Below are 24,992 nucleotides of genomic sequence, written 5' to 3'. Positions count from 1 at the left end.
CGATTCTGCCTTCCCGATCCTTCCACCACTCCCTCTCGCGTCCGCATCCGCATCCGCGACTCTTCCCTCTCCCTCATCTCTCACGGCGGCGGCTAGGGCAGGCCCCTAGCCCGGCGGGTAGGTGAGCCCACGGCCCAGCGGCCCCCTAGCACGGACGCGCGGCGGCCAGGCGAGACCGCCAACCAGCGCCGCGCCACGGGTGCGGCCCCCAAGCACGGAGGTGCGGCAGACCGGGCCGAGTGCTCCCGTCGGCATACCTGTACGCTGGCGCGGGTGGGCCCCAACAGCGCACCCAGCACGCAGCGGCTCCGGCGTGAGCAGATGCAGGTGAAGGTGGCCTCTCTCCTTGCTCCTCCTCTCTTTCCCTCGCCGGTGCCCAGCGTCGATCTGTGCGGTCTGTGGTTGTTGCCTTCTTTGCTGGGTCGATCCGGGGCCTCCATGGCCGGATCCGGTCGTTCCCCGCGAGAGCACCTAGCATGGCCAGCCCGGAGTCACGAGCGGCCCCCGGCGACGCAGCCACCGTACAACATCGCCTTGCCCTGCTTCCACGAAACCCTACCTGCCTGTGCTCCACGGCTCCGGCTACGCGTGCCATCTTCGTCGCCGACGGCCACGGTGGCGTCTCAGCTCCGAGTCTGGATCTGGCGGATCTCTTGTCTCCTCGTCCATTTATGGGACGCAAGGTACCCAGCTAACCACACCACACTTCTGCTGGCAAGTGCATCGCTCAATTAAATCTAGGTTTGGCCGCAGGTAGAAGCTGTGAAGGAATCAGTTGCCGGCTGACAATTTTCTCTGAAATCGTCTAATAGTTGTTTTTGTATTCTGTGTTGTTCTATTTTTTCGGATGTTCTACTACATCCAGTGTGTTGGAACAATCGCTCAGGGTCAAAGATATAGCTGGCACCTAATCTGCAAGTTCAGTGCAAAAGTCTTGAGAAGTCTAGACAAGCTAGATCAGCAGCGGCGATCACGTCATCTTCAGTTTGTTCCTGCTACAAAGTTAAATTAGTATATGTATTACTATATGCATATAATGGGGTATCATTTAGTGGTTCACAATAATCGCTCTCATGTCTGCCTTGTTCCCAGCATGTAGCATTTGAGCTTGGTGTTCCTCCTGAGGACATCATTGCAGACCTCATCATTGCAAACCATCTGCTCTTTGTCATTTCGGGGGAGTACACTAGATTTCTTGCCACAGAGGCCACTTCACGCAGTGGGGGTAAAGTTGTGATGATTTCGTTCTAGCACCGTAAAAAATTATCTTCAGCTTTTCCTTTGGGTCATTTTGCAATTTGCTCTGTGCACATCTTCAGTTTGTTTCCAGCTAAAAAATTAAATTAGTATAAATGACATGAATGAGCTACAAATTGCTTCATGAAATGTCTCTAAGGTTGTATTTAAAAAATAGATATGGCTTAATTTATATTTATCCATGCACACATAAAAATAGTTCAAGGTTTATATGTGCGAAACCTGAATGGGTTAGTTTGTATTTGCACACCTAAAATGATGTCGTGTTTAACAAAATGGAATTTGGGCCTGTTGCTGCAGCTCGGTACCTCAGTTTTTTTTGTCTATGTGCTGAATCTGTTACATACATGCCTTCTCTTTGTGTTGTCTTATTTACAGGCTTATTTCCTTGCGTTAGGTAATTTCATGTTCCGCGGCAGCTTCTATGCAGATGCAGTTTCCTGATGTGCTCCAGCAGACCCTACACGCACCCTCCTCGACCTTATTTGCATACTCTTGAACGGCTCCTGTGGTATTGAATGGTCTGTCTTGCTGATTTTTGTGCCAAAATTATTTCATACGTTCTACTGTTATTTAATATGTCTGCATCTCAGCCTCACATAACTAGATTGAAGCTATATGAAACCTCTACAACCAAATAATACATTAGACTTTTAAATTTATATAATTATTCCCTGCTACAGATACTTTCAAATTTATAGGTTCTCCCTGCCAAAATCTTAAAGTTTTCCCTTGCAAGCTATGTGAGCTGCTACCTTCCCACCTCCACATGTTCACTTGACCAAGTGTTAGCTGATTTGTTGCTGCCTATTTCCCTGCCATAATTTTAAAGTTTTCCCTTCCAAGCTATGTGACCTCCTACCTTCCCACCTCCACATGTTCACTTGACTAGGTATTAGTTGGTTTGTTGCTGCCTATTGACATGCCATATCTACATAATATAAAGGCGCTTGCCGTATTGTAGTGCTGATGATTATAGTTACAAGTGTTTTTTATGCCTCGGTTTGAAATTTGGAGTGGCCTCGATTTAAGATTTGGAGTGTCTATAGTCTGGATTTATGAGATATTTTGGGTTTTCAGTTTTTTGTCTATTACCATGGATTATGTCACATTCAAATTTGGACTGAACAGCTCAAGGCGCTGTGCAGGTATTCTGTTCTTCATGTGATAATTTTGGAATGCTTCTTGTCTTCAGTTAACTCCAATCTCCTAATGTGCTGGTTTTTTGGTTTCATATTTACTGGGCAGGTTGCTTCTTCCCGAAATCAATTTACATTTATTCAATTTTATCATCTATGCTACTGTGGTTTACGTTCTTGGCACCAGGTAGGTACAACAGCTATATATAGTCATGCGATCTCCCGGACTATATTTAAAGCGTTCGTTCTCAACTTAACTGAGTTGTTAGTTATGCCGGCCATTTTTTCCCATTAATCATGGAGATGTATTTGCCTTTCACTGCCTATTTACACTGTCTAATTAAAATGTACTGTCCTTTTCCTATTTACACTGCCTAATCAGGGATATAACATTTGGAAAAATCCTGTTATACATATTCAGTTAACATGTGTTAGTACCTTTCGTATAACACCATCTCCATACCACAAACAGGTCCAAATCCAGTGTCTCCAAGCTTCAGGCAAAAGGCAGTACCTGTAGGCCTTGCCAAGTCCCAAAATAGGTAAGCACTACGCAACTGCTCGGGCTTATACATAACTCCATACTCTTGCGCCGCTCCACACAATTCCTGAACCTGCTGTTATACAGTATGCAAATCAGTACATAGTACAAAGAGTTGTCGCTGAGCTTTTTGGAGCGCCTAGTAAACCACACCTGCACAGCCCCTCAAACAAAAACAGACGGCTATTCCCTAATTTAGAGTTATATCCATCAACAGAACTACTAGGTAAGCCTTTACTTATATAGCCTTTCACGTCCTATGTAAATGAATTGACCTACAACATACAGTCCAGCTTCTTCAAAGCTTAAAATAAAGGGATACCCTGTCTAGCCTCTTTATAAGCAAGGACCGTTCAGTTTGCCTACATGTAGCAACATTTTTCGAAGGTGACAATATCATTTTAATAGTTGGAAACTAAATAACCAGAAGATGTCTCCCTGCTATTGTTGATCGTAGCAGGATACAACTTTTAGGTTGATGTATATACCATTAGATAGAGGTCAGCTAATCGACACATCTATCATTTTAGTTTATTTTAACAAATTTGGACATCTAAGATGTCGTGTACACCACACCTAATGAGGTACATCTTTCGTGGTTCTATTGATTCTCAATCTTGCCTTTTTTATCGGCTTCACATTCACGCTTGCTTTTTTTAAACTAATGCAAACTTGATGGGGTTTATTTTAGCTATTGCTTAGTATGCCATTCCTTTGCTACACTGTAATTCCCGTGCCTTTTTACCTAGCTTCATAAATCTAAGACAGTCTAAATTAGTATATTTTCTCCTCTGCTGTTTATGTTGGTTGGTGGTTTACATAGTCCAAATTGAAAGCACAGGAACTGCCTCCTGCTAATTTTTAGTGTTTGTACTTACAGCGCTGGAGCAGAAATCATCCATCATGGTATGTTCATCAGCTCAACCTTTCAGTTTGGACCAACAGTCCTCTAAATTAAACTCCTAATATTGCTTTCATGCAAAGATTAAACATATTTTTTACATGCGCCTTAACCAGGTGATTTGCCGGCGTGCGCGTTGGCGCGCGTCATGGACTAATATATATAATGCTGAAAGAAGAGGGGGAACAGCCTAGTAGCAGTATGTCAAGGAGGCCGAGGAAGAGAGAGCTGACTCAGATATCAGTGTTCATAGTTGTTTTTTTCCTTTAGTTTTCCATCGATTATGGTTATGACAAATAGGAATAGTTCGCTAAGATGAATATGCAAACCTTGGTTAAAACGAATTAATGAACCATCAGCAAGCTGCAAAGGTCAAGGTCCTTTGTACTACTTTACAGATAGATGCACAAGGTAGAATTAATTATCTGTACAACGATAGTTTGAACTCAATCTTGCAATGACCATTCTGATACTAATTCAGTGTTCACGTTTTCATGTTTGGCTTTGTTCCTACTCTTTGATTTCAGGTTCTAGTAGGAACAAAGAAGACTTCTCGATCAAGAGCAGGGGTTTATCTCCTCATCTGCTCCCCTGCATCAAGCGGGCAGGGGTTTGCAGCGGCCTATGGACATCTTCTACTAATTGAGGCTGGTGCTAATTAATTGAATTTTAGTATGTTCATGTATTAGGCCAGTAATCCTAATTCAGGGCCAATTCACATTTAAGTTCTAATACCTTCCTCCAAGTCTGACCTTCTCCTATGATCCCTGCTACAAATTAAACCTCTAGTCCAAGATGTCTCAAGAGCTGCTGCGAAGAAACTGTACGTAGCTAGAGTACATTTTTCATTGCCAAAATGTTGTTAATATAATAAATAACGACCATATGCTGAAAGAGAAGAAGTTACGGTGGCCATCCGTGTGCCTTGTCCAGTTATGTGATGTTGGTTATGAACAAATAAACGCTATAACATTATTTGTCTTGGAGTTCAACAAAGTAGTGTATAGAAGATGCATGATTGTGGTTTACTGCAGATCGAGCACAGTATGTGTATTATTTGATCTCCCCTTTTTGATGTAAATTTGGGATGTGCATAAGCGTATTGCCTTCTCATGTAAATTTGGGATCACCAGCAGTTCGTCCCCACACCAGCAGCAGGGGTGGGTGGTGTGCCATATCTGACGGCCGGCAGGTCCCGCCAGCCATAAGTCCAGCCCCTCCTCCTTGCTGCTTTGCTCCAATTCATCCAGTCACCACTAGCAAGTGCCCGATCATAGCAGAGCTTGTTACTAGCTTGGATATATAAGTAAACCACTATCTTTCCACAAAATTTGCAATTAATATGGGTAATCTTGGATGCAAGGAATTAATTTATTTTTGGCTCCAATCCAGGCCCTCAAGTGGCCCATCATCATCAGGTCATTTGAGGTTTGAGGTCACTTTGTGTGATCTGGTGGCCAAAATCACACGAATAAAGAACAGGAACTGCCAAGAAATCATGTGATTATTTGATTCCTTTGCTCACTCCTGTGATAGCATAGCCTAAATTACACGAATTGGATGACGCCAACAATTCATGTGATTTGAAGGTCGCTATCACACCAATTAGACAGGCCAAAATAGACACATGTTGGAGCAAATCATACGACGATGAAATTGTTAGAAAATCGAAATTAAAAACCAAACTATTTTTTATGGAGTTCAAAATAAGAGACACTACTATGTTTTGAATGCCACGCTTCTCATTGCAACAACATAAAAACAGTTGCAATATGTAGGGGTTATTGCAACCTTTTTCATGGAAAACAAGACCATAAAAAAAGAGAAGAATGGCACACCATCTTAAATTACTCGAGAAAGAGCACTGTCACCACACGACATTGAGTCAAACTAATTCACAGTAAAAGAGGTCAACCCTTGATGCACCCAAAATGTGCTTGAGCAAACAAATAGGCTAGCGGTTTAGTGGGCTACATAGTTTTGATACGCACCCTTGAGCACATCCTTGAGAAGTTGGTTGACAGTTGAGAAGGTATCGTCGTGGATGAACTAAAAAACGAGTGAGGCCAATTCCTGATACCTTCTAGTCCTACACAAACATCTCATAAATACAAATCCAATGCATGAGTAGGCACTGATTGCTGAAAAAAGAGTGCATCATCAAACATCCTTATATGGGCTAGCTTGTGCGTGTAGTCCTTGGGTTAAAAAAAACTCGATCCGCGGGGGGACGACATCCCACCGGGTATTTCATTAAGAAGAAGATCTTCTCACGTAGATCGAGAAAATCCCCGAACCCTGGCCCCACCCATCGCAAAGTCAAGGGTTCAACCAGCTACATAGATGCGACATCTGACCTCGAGCACATCCTTGGGAAGTAGGTCGAGGATCGATCAGTTTAGATGCAGCCGCAAGACATTGAAATGATCGAGTGAGGCTAATTCCTGACGCCTTCAAGTCCTACACAAACATACATGAACTAGCATTGATACAAATGCAATGCAGCAGTTGGCACCTATTGTTGAAAATGAGTGAAGCATCCCATAGCGTCGTATATATGTATAGGAGTAGTAGCACTTGGGTTTTAATGCCTGGCGTTCATGTCTGAATGAACATAACCTCATATATATAAAGAAGGTCCATGCGTCTTGGAGATTCAGTTAGACTATTAGGTAACATCAAGCAGATCATGCGTCCTGGTCGTTGAAGAAGAATAATTGCATGCTCTGTGAGACTATAGGGCATGATTGGTTGGGGGACCGAGACGAAATTCTTATTATCAAAGCAGGAAGCTTTGGCCAGCAACCAGACGGTCCACGTCGCCCCTTTTTTTCGTCCATTCGATCTCCCGTCGTGCGGTACAAATTGATTGTAGCCGCTTCAGTTTCCTTTGGCCGCCTCTCAGGCTATCCGCGTCACTCCATTGTTTACAGCCGTTGGATCTTCGATCGTGTGGCCATGGTTGTCTGGAGCAGATTCGGCCAGGAGCGGCTTCTGCCGCTCTGGCTTCGCTTCCACAGCTTTCCCTTACCTTCTCTTGGTGTTGTGCGGCTTCTGCTCCGGAGCTAGCCCATCAGACATATACGCTGGCTTCCGATTCTGCCTTCCCGATCCTTCCACCACTCCCTCTCGCGTCCGCATCCGCATCCGCGACTCTTCCCTCTCCCTCATCTCTCACGGCGGCGGCTAGGGCAGGCCCCTAGCCCGGCGGGTAGGTGAGCCCACGGCCCAGCGGCCCCCTAGCACGGACGCGCGGCGGCCAGGCGAGACCGCCAACCAGCGCCGCGCCACGGGTGCGGCCCCCAAGCACGGAGGTGCGGCAGACCGGGCCGAGTGCTCCCGTCGGCATACCTGTACGCTGGCGCGGGTGGGCCCCAACAGCGCACCCAGCACGCAGCGGCTCCGGCGTGAGCAGATGCAGGTGAAGGTGGCCTCTCTCCTTGCTCCTCCTCTCTTTCCCTCGCCGGTGCCCAGCGTCGATCTGTGCGGTCTGTGGTTGTTGCCTTCTTTGCTGGGTCGATCCGGGGCCTCCATGGCCGGATCCGGTCGTTCCCCGCGAGAGCACCTAGCATGGCCAGCCCGGAGTCACGAGCGGCCCCCGGCGACGCAGCCACCGTACAACATCGCCTTGCCCTGCTTCCACGAAACCCTACCTGCCTGTGCTCCACGGCTCCGGCTACGCGTGCCATCTTCGTCGCCGACGGCCACGGTGGCGTCTCAGCTCCGAGTCTGGATCTGGCGGATCTCTTGTCTCCTCGTCCATTTATGGGACGCAAGGTACCCAGCTAACCACACCACACTTCTGCTGGCAAGTGCATCGCTCAATTAAATCTAGGTTTGGCCGCAGGTAGAAGCTGTGAAGGAATCAGTTGCCGGCTGACAATTTTCTCTGAAATCGTCTAATAGTTGTTTTTGTATTCTGTGTTGTTCTATTTTTTCGGATGTTCTACTACATCCAGTGTGTTGGAACAATCGCTCAGGGTCAAAGATATAGCTGGCACCTAATCTGCAAGTTCAGTGCAAAAGTCTTGAGAAGTCTAGACAAGCTAGATCAGCAGCGGCGATCACGTCATCTTCAGTTTGTTCCTGCTACAAAGTTAAATTAGTATATGTATTACTATATGCATATAATGGGGTATCATTTAGTGGTTCACAATAATCGCTCTCATGTCTGCCTTGTTCCCAGCATGTAGCATTTGAGCTTGGTGTTCCTCCTGAGGACATCATTGCAGACCTCATCATTGCAAACCATCTGCTCTTTGTCATTTCGGGGGAGTACACTAGATTTCTTGCCACAGAGGCCACTTCACGCAGTGGGGGTAAAGTTGTGATGATTTCGTTCTAGCACCGTAAAAAATTATCTTCAGCTTTTCCTTTGGGTCATTTTGCAATTTGCTCTGTGCACATCTTCAGTTTGTTTCCAGCTAAAAAATTAAATTAGTATAAATGACATGAATCAGCTACAAATTGCTTCATGAAATGTCTCTAAGGTTGTATTTAAAAAATAGATATGGCTTAATTTATATTTATCCATGCACACATAAAAATAGTTCAAGGTTTATATGTGCGAAACCTGAATGGGTTAGTTTGTATTTGCACACCTAAAATGATGTCGTGTTTAACAAAATGGAATTTGGGCCTGTTGCTGCAGCTCGGTACCTCAGTTTTTTTGTCTATGTGCTGAATCTGTTACATACATGCCTTCTCTTTGTGTTGTCTTATTTACAGGCTTATTTCCTAGCGTTAGGTAATTTCATGTCCGCGGCAGCTTCTATGTAGATGCAGTTTCCTGGATGTGCTCCAGCAGACCCTACACGCACCCTCCTCGACCTTATTTGCATACTCTTGAACGGCTCCTGTGGTATTGAATGGTCTGTCTTGCTGATTTTTGTGCCAAAATTATTTCATACGTTCTACTGTTATTTAATATGTCTGCATCTCAGCCTCACATAACTAGATTGAAGCTATATGAAACCTCTACAACCAAATAATACATTAGACTTTTAAATTTATATAATTATTCCCTGCTACAGATACTTTCAAATTTATAGGTTCTCCCTGCCAAAATCTTAAAGTTTTCCCTTGCAAGCTATGTGAGCTGCTACCTTCCCACCTCCACATGTTCACTTGACCAAGTGTTAGCTGATTTGTTGCTGCCTATTTCCCTGCCATAATTTTAAAGTTTTCCCTTCCAAGCTATGTGACCTCCTACCTTCCCACCTCCACATGTTCACTTGACTAGGTATTAGTTGGTTTGTTGCTGCCTATTGACATGCCATATCTACATAATATAAAGGCGCTTGCCGTATTGTAGTGCTGATGATTATAGTTACAAGTGTTTTTTATGCCTCGGTTTGAAATTTGGAGTGGCCTCGATTTAAGATTTGGAGTGTCTATAGTCTGGATTTATGAGATATTTTGGGTTTTCAGTTTTTTGTCAATTACCATGGATTATGTCACATTCAAATTTGGACTGAACAGCTCAAGGCGCTGTGCAGGTATTCTGTTCTTCATGTGATAATTTTGGAATGCTTCTTGTCTTCAGTTAACTCCAATCTCCTAATGTGCTATTTTTTGGTTTCATATTTACTGGGCAGGTTGCTTCTTCCCGAAATCAATTTACATTTATTCAATTTTATCATCTATGCTGCTGTGGTTTACGTTCTTGGCACCAGGTAGGTACAACAGCTATATATAGTCATGTGATCTCCCGGACTATGTTTAAAGCGTTCGTTCTCAACTTAACTGAGTTGTTAGTTATGCCGGCCATTTTTTCCCATTAATCATGGAGATGTATTTGCCTTTCATTGCCTATTTACACTGTCTAATTAAAATGTACTGTCCTTTTCCTATTTACACTGCCTAATCAGGGATATAACATTTGGAAAAATCCTGTTATACATATTCAGTTAACATGTGTTAGTACCTTTTGTATAACACCATCTCCATACCACAAACAGGTCCAAATCCAGTGTCTCCAAGCTTCAGGCAAAAGGCAGTACCTGTAGGCCTTGCAAAGTCCCAAAATAGGTAAGCACTACGCAACTGCTCGGGCTTATACATAACTCCATACTCTTGCGCCGCTCCACACAATTCCTGAACCTGCTGTTATACAGTATGCAAATCAGTACATAGTACAAAGAGTTGTCGCTGAGCTTTTTGGAGCGCCTAGTAAACCACACCTGCACAGCCCCTCAAACAAAAACAGACGGGTATTCCCTAATTTAGAGTTATATCCATCAACAGAACTACTAGGTAAGCTTTACTTATATAGCCTTTCACGTCCTATGTAAATGAATTGACCTACAACATACAGTCCAGCTTCTTCAAAGCTTAAAAATTAAAGGGATACCGTGTCTAGCCTCTTTATAAGCAAGGACCGTCCATTTGCCTACATGTAGCAACATTTTTCGAAGGTGACAATATCATTTTAATAGTTGGAAACTAAATAGCCATAAGATGTCTCCCGGCTATTGTTGATCGTAGCAGGATACAACTTTTAGGTTGATGTATATACCATTAGATAGAGGTCAGCTAATCGACACATCTATCATTTTAGTTTATTTTAACAAATTTGGACATCTAAGATGTCGTGTACACCACACCTAATGAGGTACATCTTTCGTGGTTCTATTGATTATCAATCTTGCCTTTTTTATCGGCTTCACATTCACGCTTTCTTTTTTTAAACTAATGCAAACTTGATGGGGTTTATTTTAGCTATTGCTTAGTATGCCATTCCTTTGCTACTGTAATTCCCGTGCCTTTTTACCTAGCTTCATAAATCTAAGACAGTCTAAATTAGTATATTTTCTCCTCTGCTGTTTATGTTGGTTGGTGGTTTACATAGTCCAAATTGAAAGCACAGGAACTGCCTCCTGCTAATTTTTAGTGTTTGTACTTACAGCGCTGGAGCAGAAATCATCTATCATGGTATGTTCATCAGCTCAACCTTTCAGTTTGGACCAACAGTCCTCTAAATTAAACTCCTAATATTGCTTTCATGCAAAGATTAAACATATTTTTTACATGCGCCTTAACCAGGTGATTTGCCGGCGTGCGCGTTGGCGCGCGTCATGGACTAATATATATAATGCTGAAAGAAGAGGGGGAACAGCCTAGTAGCAGTATGTCAAGGAGGCCGAGGAAGAGAGAGCTGACTCAGATATCAGTGTTCATAGTTGTTTTTTTCCTTTAGTTTTCCATCGATTATGGTTATGACAAATAGGAATAGTTCGCTAAGATGAATATGCAAACCTTGGTTAAAACGAATTAATGAACCATCAGCAAGCTGCAAAGGTCAAGGTCCTTTGTACTACTTTACAGATAGATGCACAAGGTAGAATTAATTATCTGTACAACGATAGTTTGAACTCAATCTTGCAATGACCATTCTGATACTAATTCAGTGTTCACGTTTTCATGTTTGGCTTTGTTCCTACTCTTTGATTTCAGGTTCTAGTAGGAACAAAGAAGACTTCTCGATCAAGAGCAGGGGTTTATCTCCTCATCTGCTCCCCTGCATCAAGCGGGCAGGGGTTTGCAGCGGCCTATGGACATCTTCTACTAATTGAGGCTGGTGCTAATTAATTGAATTTTAGTATGTTCATGTATTAGGCCAGTAATCCTAATTCAGGGCCAATTCACATTTAAGTTCTAATACCTTCCTCCAAGTCTGACCTTCTCCTATGATCCCTGCTACAAATTAAACCTCTAGTCCAAGATGTCTCAAGAGCTGCTGCGAAGAAACTGTACGTAGCTAGAGTACATTTTTCATTGCCAAAATGTTGTTAATATAATAAATAACGACCATATGCTGAAAGAGAAGAAGTTACGGTGGCCATCCGTGTGCCTTGTCCAGTTATGTGATGTTGGTTATGAACAAATAAACGCTATAACATTATTTGTCTTGGAGTTCAACAAAGTAGTGTATAGAAGATGCATGATTGTGGTTTACTGCAGATCGAGCACAGTATGTGTATTATTTGATCTCCCCTTTTTGATGTAAATTTGGGATGTGCATAAGCGTATTGCCTTCTCATGTAAATTTGGGATCACCAGCAGTTCGTCCCCACACCAGCAGCAGGGGTGGGTGGTGTGCCATATCTGACGGCCGGCAGGTCCCGCCAGCCATAAGTCCAGCCCCTCCTCCTTGCTGCTTTGCTCCAATTCATCCAGTCACCACTAGCAAGTGCCCGATCATAGCAGAGCTTGTTACTAGCTTGGATATATAAGTAAACCACTATCTTTCCACAAAATTTGCAATTAATATGGGTAATCTTGGATGCAAGGAATTAATTTATTTTTGGCTCCAATCCAGGCCCTCAAGTGGCCCATCATCATCAGGTCATTTGAGGTTTGAGGTCACTTTGTGTGATCTGGTGGCCAAAATCACACGAATAAAGAACAGGAACTGCCAAGAAATCATGTGATTATTTGATTCCTTTGCTCACTCCTGTGATAGCATAGCCTAAATTACACGAATTGGATGACGCCAACAATTCATGTGATTTGAAGGTCGCTATCACACCAATTAGACAGGCCAAAATAGACACATGTTGGAGCAAATCATACGACGATGAAATTGTTAGAAAATCGAAATTAAAAACCAAACTATTTTTTATGGAGTTCAAAATAAGAGACACTACTATGTTTTGAATGCCACGCTTCTCATTGCAACAACATAAAAACAGTTGCAATATGTAGGGGTTATTGCAACCTTTTTCATGGAAAACAAGACCATAAAAAAAGAGAAGAATGGCACACCATCTTAAATTACTCGAGAAAGAGCACTGTCACCACACGACATTGAGTCAAACTAATTCACAGTAAAAGAGGTCAACCCTTGATGCACCCAAAATGTGCTTGAGCAAACAAATAGGCTAGCGGTTTAGTGGGCTACATAGTTTTGATACGCACCCTTGAGCACATCCTTGAGAAGTTGGTTGACAGTTGAGAAGGTATCGTCGTGGATGAACTAAAAAACGAGTGAGGCCAATTCCTGATACCTTCTAGTCCTACACAAACATCTCATAAATACAAATCCAATGCATGAGTAGGCACTGATTGCTGAAAAAAGAGTGCATCATCAAACATCCTTATATGGGCTAGCTTGTGCGTGTAGTCCTTGGGTTAAAAAAAACTCGATCCGCGGGGGGACGACATCCCACCGGGTATTTCATTAAGAAGAAGATCTTCTCACGTAGATCGAGAAAATCCCCGAACCCTGGCCCCACCCATATACAGCGGCACCGCATCCCCGTGAGATGGGACGGCCACAGATCTATACTTTGGCGTGGGACAGACGAGGGGATTTTTTTTACCCTCAAGCCTGAAATTCGCCCCCGAGGGGAATGAACTCAGGACCTGAGGGGTGCCGTAGGAAGCGTCGACCAACTGGTTTTAAGACACCTGAATGAGCTAGTGATGGCAATGAATACGTAACCTCTGGATAGTACCACCCATATCTGCACCCAGGAGACACAATTATGCCTGTCATGTATAGTACCTACACTTGCATGCATCTAATGAACTTAACCATACCCGCACCGGCATGGGTAAACATACCTATGCCTTGTTTAGATGCCATCCAAATTCCAAGTTTTTTCACTTTCTCTCCATCACATCAATTTTTAGCCGCTTGCATGGAGTATTAAATGTAGGTAAAAAAATAACTAATTACACAGTTTAGTTGGAAATCACGAGATGAATCTTTTGAGCCTAGTTGGTCCACGATTGGACAATATTTGCCAAATAAGACGAAAATGGTACTATTCATTGGGTTCAAAAAAAAATTGCAAAGTGAACAAGGCCCTAGCCTGTAAGTTGCAACACCCAACTAAATGCACACCCACTAGACAACAAAATCTGTTCACTTGTGTAATCGTGGATGCAAGGAATTAATTTATTTTAGCTCCAATCCAATGTCCTCAAGCAGCTGATCGTCACGTCATTTGATGTTTTTGTACAATGTGTGATTTGGTAGCCAAAATCAGAGGAAGAATTGAATTTGGTCACCCACAAGCAACAGCTAGCCGGGTGGTGTGACTACCGACAGGGCCTGCCAGCTAGAAGCTCAGCTCCACCTTACTGCTTTGCTCTGATAGATCCAGTCACCACTAGCAGGTCGACCGTTGATGCACCCAAAAGGTGCTTATGAAAACAAAAAGGCCAGTGGTACATAGTTTTGATATCCAACCACGAGGATATCTTTGGGAAGTTGGTTGAGACTTGGCAAGATATCATTGTGATAGCATTAAAAAACGAGTGAGGCTAATTCCCAATGCCTTCGAGTCCTACAGAAACATCTCATAGATTGAAATCCAATGCAGCAGTAGACACCCTATTGTTGAAACAAGGGCGCAGCATCAAACATCCTTATATGGGTTAGCTTGTGCGTGTGTAGTTCTTGGGTTTTAAGACATCTGAATGAGCTAGTGATGGCAATGAATAGGCTGTTCGGTTGGCTGATTCGTATCGTTGCTGGTTCGTAAAGAAGTACTGCTGGCTGGTTTGTGTGAGAGAAAAATACTGTTCCGGCTGGAAATTTACGATCGTTTACGATAAGCCACAGCCAAACGAACATGCTGTATGTATCCTCCTGGATAGTACCACTCATACCGGCACCCATGAGACACAATTCTGCCTGAGTACAGTACCCACACTTGCATGCAGTAAAGAATTTACTCATACTTGTACCCGCATGGGTAAACCTACTTGGCCTTTATCCACCATGCTATAGCTGCATAGGAGGCTAAGGGCGCATTTAGATGCAAATTTTTTTGGGTTTTGGCTACTGCAGCACTTTCGTTTGTATTTGGCAATTAGTGTCTAATTATGGACTAATTAGGTTTGAAAGTTTCGTCTCGCGATTTCTCACCCAACTATGCAATTAGTTTTTTTTTCATCTACATTTAGTACTCCATGCATGTGCCACAAGATTCGATGTGATGGGTACTGCGCAAATTTTTTTAGGAACTAAACAGGCCCTAAGGCTTGGAATGCACACCAAACACCACATCGAGCTATATATGCAGAGGCGAAGACATCTCACAGGCACTGCCTTTTGTTATCCTTACCATTGACTTCCTTGGTTGTGTTGTGTGGCCAGGAATCAGAGCTCACTCTGGGCCTATTTAGGACAACTTCTGTCAACCATGCTTTGAATCAAAGCTGGCTTTTTACCACTGCTAGCTTTCATAAGAATCTTGAGGATACGAAAGAACTGGAGGTGGAGGTGTGGGTGCCTCCCCATGCCTCTGCCACTGCTGCCCATTGCCCCTGCAGGCTGCAACTGCTCTACACAACTGGATCCCAGTCGAACTCACCTGGATCTCAGGCACCGTACCATGGCCTCCCTGCTCAAGAACAGCGTGGGGTCGAGGGAGAAGATGACGGAGGATTGATGGAGTGGTGGAGGAGGACCGCGGGGAGGATCTTGGCGGCACACGGAGGAGGAGCCATGGGCAGTGGCGAAGCTAGAGCAAATTTGAGGGTGAGGCACTTGTCTTGTGGGTGCATAGACTTATGCTATAGGTGGTGCATATATGGTGAAATTTTAGAAAAAAAAACATTGTTTTAACAAATTTTGGGTGGTGCATTTGCACCTACTAGCTAGAGGCTAACTTCGCCCCTGGCCATGGGCACAGAGAGGAGCGGTCGGCCGGAGAGGTCGAGCGGAGAAGGACCATGGGAAGGAGCGGGTGGGCAGAGGAGGCCGAGAAGCGGAGCAGTGACGAAGAAAAGCTGTGAGCGAACCATGATGACACGACCTTCTTTCATGTGTAAATGGGATGGGAAGGGAATTTGGAGACTTTAGAACGCTTTTTTCTGACCAAAATCAGCCAAGAATTGGCTCCAATCACGCCTTCTTCCTCCCTCAACTCAAGGCCTCATCGCTTCTCTATTCCATTCATGGGAAATCAAAGTAATTGATTCTTGCTATAACTAGAACTGAAGTAGTTTGTTAAATGAATCTCTTGCGTTATGGCAGAATCTGGAGAAGAAGAAAAAAAAAACAGGAGCAACCCCAGATGCAACCCACCGCAGCACACGAATGATGAATGATGAGATACCTACTATTGTACTTTCAAGGTGATGGCCATTGATGGGCAAACTAGCAAAGTAGTATGAACAGGAACCATAAAGGCATGCACATCCCTCATTCCACATTTGGCAAACCATCTAAAACACGATGTAATGTCGTAGATGAATTAAAAGCAATAGAGGTTAAAAAAGTGTAAGAAAAAAACAGAAGGAAGAAATTCATTTTTGACCGTTGAACTAGAGACAGAGGCTGGTTTTAGCTATGCTACTCAAAAACCATATATTTTTTACCACTGAACTATGGAAATCAGACAAGTTCAACCATTTTTGGCTGGTTTTAAAGTCTATCCATATATAATTGTGTTCTATTTAAAATTATTTGGATCTTATTTGTTCTTATTGATAGTGTTATATTGTTCTTATAGTCGTGACTTTGGGTTCAGGTCGGTGTACTTCTTGGATGAACTCGGTAGTCAGGATCAACCTAAAAAACTGACTGCTAATTAGTAATGAAGCATGGCGCGGGCAAGACAATAATCGTGCGTGCTGCCGCTACATCGGTGAGAGCTTGTTGTGCGCGAGCTTCGAGCTTCAATGGTCGGTGCTTGTGTATGGAACATGGACAGACGACTGCTTCAAAATGCTTCTAATTAAAGCAAGCAAGTCAGGTTCCGTAATCAGTACGTACTGACAAACAGATCTCCAAGCATTATATTACTTTTTGATTGACTGCATTTAGTGCGGGTGGCGCTCAGCGTGTGGGCACTGACTATATCTAGATGGAGTTCACGGTCAAGGAGGTTGAGCTGTGTGCTGCACTGCACACCAAGGATAAGGTGCAGCGTTCAACATGCGGTAGAGGTATGGTGTCCTTCACAAGTAAAGTAGCTAGCAAGGTCAACTCCGGACACCTTCCAGCCCTATATATAGACAATGTCTCCTTGATCGGAATGTGATTATACCATATCATCTATGGAGTATATAATATAAATCCACCAAATGATTTGGCACATATTATTGTTGAAAATATATATGGACTGGATTGGGTGTTGCAATCCATCTGATCAGCCTGAGCCATATATATGGATCGGACCAGACCATCATCAGTTAGAAAAGAGGCAAACATGCACCCTGACTAGGATGTTGGTTGCTTACAAGTCAACAAAGATCTCAGGGCAAGCAATGCCTAGCGAAGCACGAGGGATCCAACGCTGGCGTTGGGCTCTATATATTTCCCTATGTTGTGGGTACTTGTGTTATATATACCACTATATATGTATAGAATGCATTTGATGAACATATACTATTGTATATGTACAGAGAAAAAGTACCATTTCATATTTTTCATGTTACCATTCATTACACATTTTCTATGTTTGGTGCAGTGAGTGATAGATGTATGGACCAGCAGATGGTCACTAAGCTTTTATGCACACACCGATCGAACAGGCTTCGAACTGGCATATTAGGAAGCTACTACAAGATAGAACATGTTGATCAAGTCTACAACAAGTGGCAACAATCACCATTATGATGTTTTTGTCATACACGGCAGAATAGAACATGTTGAACAAGATAGAATAGGGCCCCTTTTTATTGGAGGCAAGGTATTTTTAGAGTACAAGATAAATACAATGGTCATTCTGTAAAGCAATTTTGTTTTCAAAAGCTGTTGGGTCTTTTTGTAGTTTCTAAAACCATGGTTCTGCAAAAAGGTAGTCTTTGGAGTTTTAGAAACTTCATTCTTGACATCTCTTTTTTGAAACCATGGTTTTTGTATGTATCCGGATTATAAAACCACAATTTTATGACACCACAGTTTTCTAAAGCTACGTCATCCAAACAGGTCCTAAAGAGAAAAGAAACACCATCAACTAAAAGAAAGGTCGGCTTCATCTTATATTAATAATCAAATAGTGCCATCACCATGATAAAATCAGTTCAAACGATTATGTTTGCTAGTCGAAGACAATTGTTGGACTAAGATTGATTTTGCTACTATCATCAACGCATTCACATCAGACACTAGTACACTGGAGCTCAGCAGTGGCAGTTCCAGAGGTATTTCTACTGGCGGCTGAACCCACCGCCATTGTGAAAGGCTAGTACAAATCAACAATGTTAGTTAAGATGTGCTAGTAGAAATAACTTTGTGCCGGCGGTTTCTCTAAACAACCGCAAGTGATAATGGTGTTTACACTGGCAGTTTAAGTAAACAATCCACCAGTGTTAAAGCATTTTCACTGGCGGTTGGTTTAAGTCAGCCGCCAGTGTAGCTTTTTTAGCACAGGTTGTTCACCTAAATTTGCCGCCTCTGGAATAATTTTTCCAGAGGTGGTTTATTAGCAAAACCGCCAATCAATTGTTTTTAAAAATTCAAAATTTTGCGCCATATGTTTCCCACCCAGTGAATTATTTTTATTTCCCACCATATATTTCCCGCCAATGAATATTGTATAAAAATTGAAACAAATTCAAATAGATATCATAGAAAATTATTTTTGCATGCATGAAAAAAGTAATATTTGTTGTAGTTTACCATAGTTATCACACGCTAATAATGTATACATAAAACAAAGTTTTTTCCACTCATAGCTAGCTCGGTCGTCCCATGACGTACTCCTCTAATAATCTTCGTGGTTTAGCTCTAGCCTAGCAATATCTACGAGTTCTCGGTACTGTGGTTGAGCTAATTCCGAGTCCGGATCAAAATACTTCCCATTGAAGTGAATTATTTCTTTCATGATGAACTGGCAGAAGTCCTCGCAAATGGCCATGAGGTCACCATTCTGGAGGCCTACACTCGTGGGATTACACTTGTATACCTGCAAAAAAATAATAAGTCATCATACATTTACAACTAACCAACACGGAGATGGCATCAGTAGTGACAAAAGTTCACTTATGACTATTACTTACTTTGCTAGGGTTGTTGGTGTATCTCTCATTTTCTCTGAGAAACTCGCACACATAGTACCCACAAAGCACCGATCCTGGTGGTTGCTTGTGGCACTATATAAGAATTGGCAAGTGGTTACATAGTTGCTATGTATACATATATATACAAGACAAATATGTATGTTTATTTAATATATATACAAGACAAATATGTATGTTTATTTAAAATTTACCTTAAAGTTAATCCGCACATGTAGCGGTTTTCTGGCTTTTTTTTTAAATCGTAGCGTTCACCCTTGAACTTGTAGAACCTGTATGACTTGCAGTGCTTGAATGATTTCAACAAGTCATATCGATTCAAACGCTCGTATATGATATAGAAATGTTGAAAAGCATGCATGCAAATCTTGACTTACTGATCTAAAATATCGATGAACTTTTGATAACTGCTCTATGAGAAATATGCGGAGTCAAGGACCAAAAGTCGTCCTTCATGGAGATAAATGAATATACAAATCCAATGATCATTGCACAAATTTAATGAAGTCATGTTTTAAAACAGTAGTAAGTTTATAAATAAAAATTATTAAGGGGGTTTAGGACCAATATACTTGAACATGTATGGTGCACATACAAGACTCCGATTTCAGAATTGATGGAACACGTTTCCTATGTAGGTGGCCACTGCTGTTTCCTGCTTTTGTTGCTCCTCCACTCTAATTGTGGCTATTTCATCATCGGTCTTGCCCACAAATAAGTCGTGGTCAGGACCCATAACCACCGTGTGTTCATTCTGGCTTATTCTAGCTGGGTCGAGATACCCAACCTTTTCTCCTCACGAAGAAACAGGTTCTCAGTATACCGCATCTCCTGGTCTCATTGTTGCATTCTATAGAGCGCATGACATTGTCAGATACTTCATGCCCTAACATTATATTAATTAGTAATAAAACATAGTTATGTATGAGCGACACTTATAGGCACCACACGCCCATGAGATGGATGTCGAGTTTTCCGAGGCAAAACATCAACCAAATGTCCCCGAAGTCAACAATAATCTTGCTATTACCACCCATAAAAGCTAGTGGTGGTACAGCTGCGGAGAAGGCATTGATCTCAACCAAAGATGCTCTCCTATACCAGTCATGCAACCTCTTCATCGCATGTGAAACACCACGAAGTTTGCACCACCAGAGTAGAGGCCTGCCTGGAACATATTTATCGGTGGGGACATTATTGTAATCCTCTCTCATAGGCTTCCGTATGGCGATCTTGTTGGAGGCAGATTTGGCAGCTTTTTGATGACTGGAACGTGTGTCTAGTTTCCTTGCCAATCCGGCCATCCACTTCTTCATGGCCCCCAGTGATGTCTCGTCCTTACCTAAGGGCGTAACCATTTTTGGCACAGACTGAAGGTTTCTTTTAGCTACATGGCCTTTAGGTTCCAACGAGGCATCCTTCTTGCTCGGGGATGATGGTGGGTTCATGGATGTCGATACTAGTGGGTTAGGTAGAGGCTCTGAGTTGGTGTGGAGGCTAAATGATGGTGGTGGGTTAGGTTCTGGTGATGGTGGTGCATCATGAGATGGTGGGGTATGACGAGATGGTGAGGCTGCATGGGAGAACCATCCTTCATTGTCCACTCCAAAAAATGGCATCGATAGAATAGGATCATTCAACCTAATGTCCTGTCGAGGCCATAAGATGAACTCGTTGATAGCTTGAACGAGTTTCTCGGCACCATCAGGAGTGGGGATGTCTAGGAAGTCATCCCTATGCCCTTCGACGACTGTCAACACTTCTACCCTGTAGTACTCCTCTGGCATTTTCTTGATGTGATAGTCGCGGCCTGGGATCACCATACTAGTGGCAACTTCTATGATACGGATATTGGTGATACCATATGATATAACTAGGGAGCAAGCTGTCGGTGCGACAATGTCATCAACTGCATAGTGCTCCCTATTTGTCGTAGGTTCGATACTGCTTGGAACTATTGGAGAATCCGACGGTTGCGTGATGACCATCTGCATCTGTGGTGTTTGTGTGATCATTTGTGGCGGTTATATTGTCGGCACTTGTTGACTTGACATTACACTAGCCAATTGTTGGCTTATCTTAGAATCAGGATTGGCCATGATTTCAACCAACATTTGTTTCATTTCTTGCTTAGCCTCCTCCTTAAAATAATATCTCATAGCTTCCTTGTAGCGGTCGTGTTTTCTATACATCTCGGCATGCTCAGGAAATCCTTCCTTCCAGCCCAAATGGGATGAGATGCCTCGCACATGACCGGGGTGCTTTAGGTTACCCAGACCCACACTAAGGGTGTCCCTCTTCTGCTTAGCTACCACGGCCAAAATGTTCTTGGCTGCTTCATCGGTCATTGGATCTGGCCACGACAAACTAGCCTCACTTTCTTCTAGTTTCCGCAAACGAAGCTAGTCTCCAGCCCTTTCAGGTACATCCTCCAACAACACCGGTAACCCTGCCGCCTTCCTTGTAGCTTCTTCTACCCTCCATTTGGGAATCGCATGCTGGTAACCACCAGTTCCAAGGCGGTGGTGGTATATGTTCTTCTTTGCAAGTTCAGCACTGGATTGACTCATAGATAAGAACTCTTCTTATGTCTTCTGCTCAACAAAGGTCTTCCACTTAGCTGCTGTAATTCTCGGGTACTTCTTCGTTGCATCCAACCCTTTCTTCACGAACTTGGTATTCAATTCAGACCTCCAGTTACGAAAGTTGATTGCACACTACCTCATTGCATACTCCTTCGTGACAGCTCATGACTCGGTTGCAAAAATAAACCTTGTTCTCAACTTTTTCCACAAGTTCTTTTTGTTTTTTTCGGCACTAGTTTCCAATTAGAGATTGTGATGTCAAGATTGTTCCTAACAAGGAAACCGATGGCATTTCGATACTTAGCTGCCACCTGTATAGGTTGTACGGGCTCTCCTTTCGGGCTTACTTCTGTAACAGAATGTGTACGATCCGGCCACTTGTTTACGCCCCGTTCCCCATGTTTCCGCTTCCTATCTTCGATGGTTGTCTCAGTTGCCTCTGGTGCGGAATCCGATGCTTCTTCCTCCGTTTGGTTCAGCAATTGAGAAGTTATCTACAAAGAACAACCAGTCATATATATATTCGGTACGTAGGTATGGATATGAATAACAACCCCTCATAGCCCTTCATTGAAATTATTAAATTGTACCTCCTCATCTATTGGATTGTAAGTAGGGTCTTGGGTTTCGGCACGACGAGCTACCCTATCTATGCTAGGGCACGGATCGGATGGTGAACTCCATGATCCACTGGTGTTGTTGTGCTGCGAGTCTGATCCTTGGGCACCCGCCTCATCACCATTGTTTGGTTGGGCACCCGCCTCGTCACCATTGTTTGGAGAACTCATCAAGCTAATTCTGATTTATTAAATATTTATTTTTATGTAAGCATCATTTAACAACACGTACAATAAATACATAGCATGAAAATATATGTGCATCTAGCATCGAATGGACATAAAATTTTGACACATAGCATTAATTGAATAAGCTACCATAAATATTCCACACCAATCGGATAACAAAAACTATGGCTACAAATTAAGCATTATAAAATATGCTACCCTAAATTTAATTTATTTATATATATATCGAACAATGTACAAATAATAACCAGCATAATATAATATTTGACCCTAGAACTAATTTATTTTTTCAGCAAAAAAGGTACCCTAGAATTAATTTTATGATTATAACACATAATATACAAGTAAAGATGTTGAAACATATAATCATACAAGTAAAGATGTTGAAACAAAGTTTCAAAAAAAGATGTTGAAACAAGCCCTTAATGGGCCAGTTAGGGTTTTGGCCTACGAAAATGTGCTAGATGGGCTAGCCAAGGTAGGCAAGCAGCCTGCCCGGCGGTGCTCCAGGGCAGGCAGCGCGCGACGGCACGGGGTTCGGCGACACAGGTGGAGCATGGGATGAGCAAGCGAGATGCAGACCTCGGTGGCACGCGCGCGGTAGAGGCGGGCCGGGCTTTGGCATGGGCGGGGCTCTGAGGCGATAGGGCTCCGAGGCGAGCAGCGCTCCGAGACGGCCGGGGGTCTGATGCGGGTGGGGCTCTGGTGCAGGCAGAGACGGCGAGTCTCCGAGGCTGGGTTTCGGCGTAGCTCCGAGCTAGGCGGGGCTTCGGCGTGGGACTCTGAGGTGGGGCTCCCGCGTGGCTCCGAGGCGGGGCTCCAAGATGGGGCTTTGGCGTGACGAGATGGCAAAGCTCTGAGGTGGGGCTCCGGTGCGGCTAAGACGGCGTGGCTCCAAGGCAGGCGGGGCTATGGCTGAGACGACAGGCCTCCGAGGCGGGATCCGACGGCGTAGGTGGGGACGGCGAGGTGTGGGGCAGGACGGCGTGCGGCGTAGGAGGGAATGGCGCGGCGGCGATGCAAAATTTGAGCAGCCTGACGGTGTCTCGGGGAAGAAAATGCACCACCATACTTCAAATTTTCAGAGGCTCTTGGCGCGCGGGTATACCACCTGTAGAAATGATTTTCACAGGCGGATTTTTATGATTTCCACTGGCGGTTTGTTTCATCCACCGTCAGTAGAAATAAAAACAAAATAAAAGGGTGTCCCAACCGGGTATCAAAACCGTGACCTGAGGATTACAAGGCCCGGGCATGACCACTACGCTATGCTTATGAGTTCGACATTGTTGGTTTCGGAATTGTTTTAACCATAAAATTATTTCAAGAATTGACAGCTGTAAGCTTGATTTTGAGACACCAAATGATTTCTATTGAAAAAGTCATGAAAATAAAAGTTGTAGAACTCATCAACAACTTTTGTTATGGTTATCTTTTCATATCACTAAATTTGAACCATTCAAATTTTGAATTTCAACAAATGACAGCTTCAAACAAGAATTTGACACACCAAATGATTTGAACTCAAAAAGTCATGAACATAAAAGTTGTAGAACTCATCAAGATCTACAACTTTTATTTTGGTCATCTTTTCAGAAGCATTCAAATTTTGAATTTCAACAAATGACAACTTCAAACAAGAATTTGACACACCAAATGATTTGAACTCAAAAAGTCATGAACATAAAAGTTGTAGTACTCATCGAGCTCTATAACTTTTATTTTTATCATTTCTTCATCCGACAAACTTTTACTAAATATTATTCACAAATCCAAAGATCTCTCACATAGTTTCATAAAATATGTGAGAACTGGGTTGGCTTTTGCAGAAGGCGCGGAACTACCCTCTCCATGTTTCACCCAAATCAAGCAATCCTTCATAAAACCGTGGCAAACCAAAAAGAACTGATTTCTCCTGCATCCTCAAATACAGCAACATTTTTGCATTCGATACAAGGACAACATATGTACTTCGTCTTCTGTCTGCATGCATGCCTCCTAGCGGCATCAATAAATCTACGAACCTCTAAATGGTATGACGGGTGTAATCTTGATAAGTTGTACATCCATAACGATCTTTCCATCTTTAGCTGTACAAAAATTACAATGGTAATGTCTAATTAATTGGGTAGATTTAAAATTATTTGATGAAAATTAAAATTATTGTAGTTATTTGAATAAACTAAAAATTATTATAATTTCAAAACATCTAGTTTGGTGAATACACTAGATTGTTTAAAATCTTTTTAAACAATATTTCTCTCAAAACACAAGCATGAAACACACTCTCTCTCTCTATTTTTTCATAACATATTTTAACTCTCACATTATTTATAACAATCTTTAAATCAAGTGATAATACCAATTCTCTCTCTATAATACTACCATTTTTCTCTCTCCCCCCATGAAACCCTAGGTCTAGTTTTGAATCAAATTTATAATGGAGAATCAACTATGAGAGGTGCACCACTATAATCCAAACCTTCTAAAATATCATGTATTGAAATCCTAAACAAAAATCTACTACCACTCTCTCTATCTCTCTCTCAAAACGCAAGCATGAAACACACACTCTCTCTAGCTAGATCTAGTTTTAGCTCAAAGTGAGAAGCACTAATGCAAGCTATGAGAGGCATTAATTAACCTTCTTAAGCCACGTCCTCCAAAGAAATGAAGAGCAAAACACCTCTCTCTCTAAACACAAGCATGAAACTCTCTCTCTAGCTAGATCTATTTTAAGCTCAAAGTGAGAAGCACTAATGCAAAAGAGCTATGAGAGGC

The 24,992-nt window shown here is 42.8% G+C and overlaps 2 pseudogenes; both read right to left on the bottom strand.

The window, feature by feature from the left end:
• Positions 1 to 18,507: 18,507 nt before the first annotated feature.
• LOC136504023 (uncharacterized) lies at positions 18,508 to 20,835 on the bottom strand (annotated as a pseudogene).
• Positions 20,836 to 20,844: 9 nt separating this feature from the next.
• LOC136504022 (uncharacterized) lies at positions 20,845 to 22,193 on the bottom strand (annotated as a pseudogene).
• Positions 22,194 to 24,992: the final 2,799 nt, after the last annotated feature.

Source organism: Miscanthus floridulus, chromosome 14 (genome assembly GCF_019320115.1).
Source record: "Miscanthus floridulus cultivar M001 chromosome 14, ASM1932011v1, whole genome shotgun sequence".
Taxonomy (NCBI): Eukaryota; Viridiplantae; Streptophyta; class Magnoliopsida; order Poales; family Poaceae; genus Miscanthus; species Miscanthus floridulus.
The sequence above is the reverse complement of the archived record's forward strand: the minus strand, read 5'-3'. Positions and strand labels throughout refer to the sequence as shown.